Source organism: Callorhinus ursinus, unplaced genomic scaffold (assembly GCF_003265705.2).
Source record: "Callorhinus ursinus isolate GAN/ISIS: 27379988/994484 unplaced genomic scaffold, GSC_fseal_2.0 scaffold1, whole genome shotgun sequence".
NCBI lineage: Eukaryota > Metazoa > Chordata > Mammalia > Carnivora > Otariidae > Callorhinus > Callorhinus ursinus.
The window spans coordinates 103,314,002-103,321,729 of NW_027397063.1; the positions used below are offsets into that span (position 1 = coordinate 103,314,002).

General features: G+C 38.0%; 1 protein-coding gene across 9 annotated transcripts in view; it reads right to left on the reverse strand.

Moving 5' to 3' along the window:
- RNF13 (ring finger protein 13) overlaps positions 1-7,728 on the reverse strand; it is a 158,341-nt gene that overhangs the window by 2,131 nt on the left and 148,482 nt on the right. The window lies entirely within an intron of this gene.

The window sequence follows — 7,728 nt, forward strand, 5'->3', positions numbered from 1 at the left end:
GTGGGAGAGGGAGAAGCAGGCTTCCCGCTGAGCACGGAGCCCGATGCGGGGCTCGATCCCAGGACCCTGGGATCATGACCTGAGCCAAAGGCAGACACTTAATGAATGAACCACCCAGGTGCCCCTGCAGTAATGTTTTATATGACTATTCAAATGCTAGTTTTGAAATATTTTATACCAAAGACAACAAAATTTCACTGTTTAGATTTCTTAAAGTCTTGATAATTTTTAAAGTAAAAATGGAAACATTAGAACATACTCAAATGTTTTTTTTAATGTTAGTTGGAATGAGACCTACTAGGCTTCAAATCTCCATTCCAACATTTACTAGCTCTGTGGTGCCTAGCAAGTTACTTAGCCTTTGCTATCCAGTTCCTGTATCTGTAAGAAGATTCTGTCTACCTCACAAGTTTGTGACTGAACAATGGGCCAAGCATATAAGATGGTCACTAAATGGTGTTTATTAATACTGCCTTTTTAATTTATTGTTGAACCTACCACCTTTATAAATCATGAAGGTTTATTCATAGCTTATTTTGGAATTCAAGTGTAGTTAATTTTAAAGGAAGTGGCAGTCTTAGAGCAGCTTAAGTTGAGGCAGTAATGGCAGTGACCACTGTGACTGCTTTCGATTCAGTGTTTTCCAGTAAATGTATATATTAGGTAAAAACTTAAAAATCTCGGGCGCCTGGGTGGCTCAGTTGGTTAAGTGACTGCCTTCGGCTCGGGTCATGATCCTGGAGTCCCAGGATCAAGTCCCACATCGGGCTCCCTGCTCAGCAGGGAGTCTGCTTTTCCCTCCGACCCTCTTCCCTCTCGTGCTCTCTATCTCAAATAAATAAAATCTTTAAAAAAAAAAAAAACTTAAAAATCTCAGGGAACAAAGGACAATTCATTGCCTATCCCACACACAGGGTAACAACCTTGGAAGACAGGTCAGAAATAAAGCCATTGTCTGGCTAGTCTGGATGAACATGACCCATAAAGGAGGGAATGATAGTTCTAGCCAAACAATCCCTTTAACATCCTTTAGTCATTTAAAATAGCACATTCAGGAGGAGTCCTAAAAAGAAAGCTTTCATGAAAATTACTATTTTTTATTCAGTGTTTTGAATTTGGTTATTATAGTATTGAGTATCAAATACATTCTGTAACAAATACAAGCTGCTATGTTAGAACCTGTATGTGGAGTTTGGTGAGACTGATCATATATATCTAAAACTATTCAAGACTAAAGGACTCCAATATATCTAATTATCTGTAATTATACAGTTGATCCATTTACATTGACTTTGAGGACAGTTTTAATAAACAATTCAGTCGTTAGGCATTTCTCCTACAAATCAAACTTTTAAATTTTAGGACTTTGTGAAAATGCCCATTAAACACAGATATAGTTACCAACAGAGGAGGTAATCTGGTGGATAAAGGCCCCAGTTGTCTTCAAAGGGACAGTTCTGAGGCACATAGTTCCTCAGAGGAGCTCAGTACCAGCTGTCCACAGTAACCAGCTCAGTAAGATACACTCATTCCCCCTCTCTCCCCCCACTCCCTCCGTTTCCTGAGATTATTTCCCGAAGAAATCACCTGCATCTCCGTCCTTGGTATTGTTCTCGGAAATTCAAACTAAGACAAGTTTTAAGCATTGGATTTTTAGTAATAATTTTATACTGCTTTCCTGTTGGAATTTGTTAGATCTTCAGCAAAGAGTAATATGATACTCGTATTTTACTACCAAATGTGAGTCCTCAGATACATCATCTTTAAAAATAACAAGGGCAAAACATGCATAACACATTGCATAAAATCTAAAGGAAATTCAGTTACCGAGAAAAGTGTCATTGGAAACATCTATTACAGAAGCTAAACTGCAGAATTAAAAATATCAGAGGTTAAATTCTAACAGTATTAAGTATATAAGGCCGTCATTGTATCTGAAAAAATTATTTGTGCCAAACCTATTGATTCTGTATAACTGTACTGACATTTATTTGACCATCTCACTGACATTACAAAATGAGTAATTTCCTATAGCCATTTTTAGCCAATACCTCTTATAAATGACTTTTAAAATGTAATTTGTGTTAATTCAGTGTGTTATATAGATGGCACCAATGATTCAGAATTTAAAGTGAAATACCTCATGATTTATTTCCTTATAAAATGCTATACATTTTTCAGGGGGAAAAATGATATAGTTAATATAACTGAACAGGAACGGACTGGTCCAGACCTATGCCCCAAGGCTCTCAGCATCGTTTTATTAAGGTAGGAAGGTTATCCTGCATTATCCAGGTAGGCCCAGTGTACTTAAAAGTACAAGAGGGAGGCAGAAAAGTTCATCGTCAGAGAGGGATGTGACTATGGTTACTGGTCAGGGAGATAAAGTTGTAAACTGGCTTTGAAGATGGAGGGGAAGCTAAGTCACAAGCCAAAGACTATGATGGCCTCCAGAAGCTGGCAAAGGTAAGGAAATGGATTCTCCCCTAGAGCCTCCAGAAAAGAACACAGCCCTGCTGACATCTTGATTTTAGCCCAGTGAGACCTGTGTCAGACTTCTAGCCTACAGAACCGTAAGCTGTGTTGTTTTAAGCCACTAAGTTTGTAGTAATTTGTTACCAGAGCAATAGGAAATTAATACAGGTAGTACTGGGGTTAGTCCTAAATGTATGGACTTGATGCTTCAGAGTCCCTGATCTATCTTTATGGGTCAAGTTTCAAAGGTACAGTTTGTGATCGTGACTAGACTGGAACTTAGTGCTCTGTAGAGAATTACTCCCCCCACCCCACCCCCACCCCCAGGCTTTGGACTTGTGATGAAATGGTAAAGCACGTGTTAGAATGCTGGGGATTTCATCCTGACCATTTTATTTATTAGCTATGTAACCTAGTGCAGGACACATCTCCATGTTTTAGTATTCTCATTAACATATCTGTATTTTACGATTGTAGATTAAAAGAAGTAACACAAGTAGAATACGTAGTGTTTGGTGCAAATTGCCACCTGATAAAACTGGCTGGAACCAAATACTGACTTAACGACATGGTGCACTGAAGGCTGGGGAGGAGGCTGCGCTCTCATATCCCCATGTGCTTCTCTCACATCGGATGAACTCTGTATGCTTACAAACAGCGGCAGTAGTCACCGAATCTGTTTGTATTACATAGGTAATTATGTAATTTAATTAAATATTCAGCAGTCCTTGAACTGTGAGTGTAAAAGACTGGTTTTATTTGACAGCTAGGTTGACTGTATTAAGAAAGAACACTTAATAAAAGCTAGTTGCAACCCCAGCCCCTCTCCAGCCAAAATGAGATTAAATGAAGTACAGCTGAGAAATCTTAAGAGGGTGGACAAATTTATGTACCAATAAAAAGCAAGAATGAAAGAATCCAATTTTTGTCCCATTTAAAAATGCCTAAAACTAAAAATGGTAGGAAATGCATCACATACCATGACAACTTGGAAATCCAGTCAGTAGATTCATACTCAAGACCATGGCCCAACATCAAATAACTATTGAGCGCTTAAAGGTAAATTCAAGGCATTTATTTTTATGGTTTACAAACCAGCAGATTTTTAAAATAACCAATTTGTGCATTGGTTCTGGTAGCATAAAAGGGTTTATAAATGGTAATAAACATTTGTTTTGTTACTGTCAGCACATGCTAGAAAGTTTTGCTTAGTATAAACCAGTAGTTCTTAACTGGGAAGGATTTTGCCTCCCAGGGACATCTGGTGATATCTTGAGACAGTTTTGGTTTCACAACTGGGAGATGGTGCTGTTGGCATGTAGTAGGCCAGGGATGCTGCTAAACATCCTACAATGCTCTAGACGGCCCCTCAAAGAATTACCCCATCTAAAATGCCAACAGTGCAGAAGCTGAGAAACCCTGACATAAAACCTGTCCAGGCTTTGTCAAGCAACGACTTTGGACAGGTGTTAAGTTACAGGAGGGGTGAGATTCAGGTCTATTACTTGAAACAGCATGGAAACGCTTCTGTCTGGAATGCTTCTGGCATGGTCATTTGAATAGTATTTTAGAAAAATTCCACGAATGCACTTTTAAAGTCCCATCAATCTGGGAATGTTATATGAGTAGACAGAACTTTGATTTTTCCTCTGTAAACCTGTTCTTCCTTAGTTTCTCTGCTACACCCTGGGTACAGCAAAGGCACAGAGTAGGAATCACACAGACCTAAGGCCGTCACTGCAGTGGCACAAATAGCTGATCGGGCCTGAGCTTGCCCTTAATGTCGCTTCCCTTAGGGCCTACATTCAGTCTGTCACCAAGTCCTGGAAATTTTATCTGTAAAACACATCCAGAATCTGTCCCCTTCTCACTTCTTCACTTACTCTGGTCTGATAGCCTGGATTACTATTAAGAGCCTCTAGTCTACATTCTGTTCTTGCCTCATGTAGTTCTTCTCCCTAACGGCCAGGGTGATTTTTTTCTTTTTTTTTAACACACCCTATCAGTCTCATTTAGATGGTTCCCTATCTCACTTAGAATCATCTGAGCGTCTTACCATGACTTTCATAAAACTACTTATCTGACCCTCATCTCCCTCCCATCTTCTCTCACACCAGTCTCACGCCCCCTCACACGTTTCAACCACAGTGGCCTTTCAGTCTTGAACAAACTAATGCAAGAGTTAAGTGGAGACCTGCATTTAGCCATGTTGTAATAAAAACATTTGGATGTAACATTAGGTATAGAAAGAGGAATCACCATTTCTAGAGATGACTAAAAAAAATGAACTAATTTGAGAGAATCCAGCCATAGCGCATACAAATTGATGCAGAATTTAATTGTTCAATTTAATAACAAGATAGTCTAGGCCTTAAAGTCAACTAGAATATTGGTTTCCTCAAAGTAAAAGATATAAGAGTGAACATTCAGGGCTAACTAAACACAGGTTTCATGAAAGATAATAAAAACATTTTTAAAGAATTTACCCAGGGAAGATGTAGTATTGCATTCATGAACTTCAAAGCAAAAATTACTGTTCTTGTGGAGAAAATACCTTGCCACTTATTCCCTACTTCACCAGTCAAGAAAACAATGACAGCTCTTTCTAGCAAATAAACTAATTTTATTTTCTCTCCTCCCCTCCTCCATACCAGTTCCCAAGAATTGTGAACAAAAGACAACAGGGATAGAGTATTTTTAAAGCCAGATTTGCTTGAGAATTCTTTGATTATTTTTAATCCCTGGGCAAAGGAATATTTACTTTTAAGGTTACATTAAGGTAGTTAAATGTAGTTATAAAAATTAAGCATGTCTCAGTTGATAGAGTAAAATAAACTATAAAAAGTTTTGTTCCACTTTTACATCTTCTGCTTTAAATGTGCTGTTGCTTTTTTCCAATCTCTGAAATCGTATCTTCTGGTTTTTAGACCTATCTTGGAAAATCTCAACGATTAAGCTATAAAATAAATAAAAGTACCTGGTAATTTAAAGTTTCAAATATGAAACCCATCCCCGCCACCCCCATTTATAACTCTAGGCTCTGGCTCCTTTGCATACTGCAGGGGAGATAGCTCCCACAGACTGCCTTGAATGCTTAAGGAATGTGAAGTGAAAACAGGATTTTTCATCTGCTAAGAAACATGGTGTGTAGTAACCAGTCTTTATGATTACAGACTTGGAGAAATACATTAACTGAATGACTCAGGAAACTTCAATCGAAGAGCTATTTTTGAGGGCCATAATGAGTAATGAGCTCTAAAAGGAAGTTGGCTGCTTCAGAAGCAAGAAAACAACTAAAAATGCTATTATTTTATATGTGCTAGAAATTACTAAGTATTTAAATCACCAAGTATTAATCAGCACAGACACTTCTGAAAGAGCTGCCAAGTGAAGATCAATACAATAGGAAGACTTAAGGTGATCATGTCCCCAGAGCACTGTAAACCATTGAGTGTTGACCTGTTTTCTGCTGGTTTCTGTGGGTCTGACTGTAGGCCTGTGGAAAACTTCCAAATGCCAAATTCTTTTTGTTTGTTGGCAAGGATTTCCAAAATACTGTTAACTTGCCCTAAAATTAATGTTTCTACTACATTCTAAAGCCTATGAGAGTTCTCTTAAGACTTCGATGGTTTGGTACTGTGACTCACTGGAATGGTGAGTACCCACAGAGGTGTTTTACATGTCTTCAATCATCTAGTAGTGTTTATAACCATGAGAAAATTGCAACAATTGGGATCTTTTCCTAACATATATGCATACGTTGTCAAAACCATTAGCATACACTAGAATATGCATAACAGGCCTCTTTTTTTTTTCCTTTAGATGTCAAATTTCATGATAACCAAAACATTTTAAAATAAAACAACTAACTCAGGATTATTGGAAAGAAACTTCAAGTATAATATTTGTAAAGTTACATATTTTTAAGCTGCTTCATGATTTTGGCAATCTTTTTTCACCTATAAAAGAAATGTTTAATGACTATTTTACTGACACTAATATTTTATTTGATTTTTATGTAAGGTTTTTTTTAATTTTTGTAAAATAATTGCTGCTATTTAAGGTGTTGCAACAAATGTGCATATTTGCACAAGTCACACAGCCAATAAATGGGGATCCAGAATCCCAACCTAGGTCTGTCCCAACTCCAGAGTCCATCTGTGGTCTTTTAACCATTATGCCTGTATTGTCTTCTAGCACATCTACTTAGAATATCACATTTAAATAATCCCCTTTAATTCACAATGTCGAGAGGATAAGAGGTTAAGAAATACTCCTTTTTTTAAAAGATTTTTATTTATTTATTGAGAGAGAGAGAGAATGGTAGAAAGCGTGAGAGGGAAGAGGGTCAGAGGGAGAAGCAGACTCCCTGCTCAGCAGGGAGCCCAATGCGGGACTTGATCCCGGGACTCCGGGATCATGACCTGAGCCGAAGGCAGTCGCCCAACCAACTGAGCCACCCAGGCACCCCAAGACCTTAAACTGCCACTTATTAGAAATTAAAATGTTTCCAGTTCATAAGCCAGAGCATTTATTTCCTTCAGATTGCCACATATGGAGAAGGAACAAAGATGGTTTATTTCTCCCTCCCATGGTTTCATATTTTTACAAACCCTTCTCAGATGCTAAAAAATAGCAACATTCTAGAAGTTTAATTAAAGGTCAGATCTTTCTTATGTATTCTGATGATGAAATGATAGTGCATGCACAATAAGGAAACAAATGACTCCACTGAAGGAAAGAGCAGTATATTGGCAACTTTGTTTTTGGAAATGTGTTCATGAATTAGTTCACTAATTGCGAATAAGAATAAAAAGTGATTGCCTAGAGGCCATAAATAAATCCATGTAACAAGCTTAAAATCCAAATCCAAGCATTGGCCAAATTCCACTTCGAGTGATTTTCTTTTTAAACCTAAGGTTTCCCTGTGTTAGTCTTTATTGCTTCTAACCTGAACCTGAATGTCATTATCTTGAAGTTAAAAAATCAAAGTTAAAGGGATTTTATAATGACAAATATTGTGCCAGAACTCAAGTACTTAAAATACTTTGGTACTTTAGGGGCACCTGGGTGGCTCAGTTGGTTAAGCGACTGCCTTCGGCTCGGGTCATGATCCAGGAGTCCCAGGATCGAGTCCCGCATAGGGCTCCCTGCTCAGCGGGGAGTCTGCTTCTCCCTCTGACCCTCCCCCCCTCATGCTCTCTCTCAAATAAATAAATAAATCTTAAAAAAAAAAAAAAGGGCAACACACCA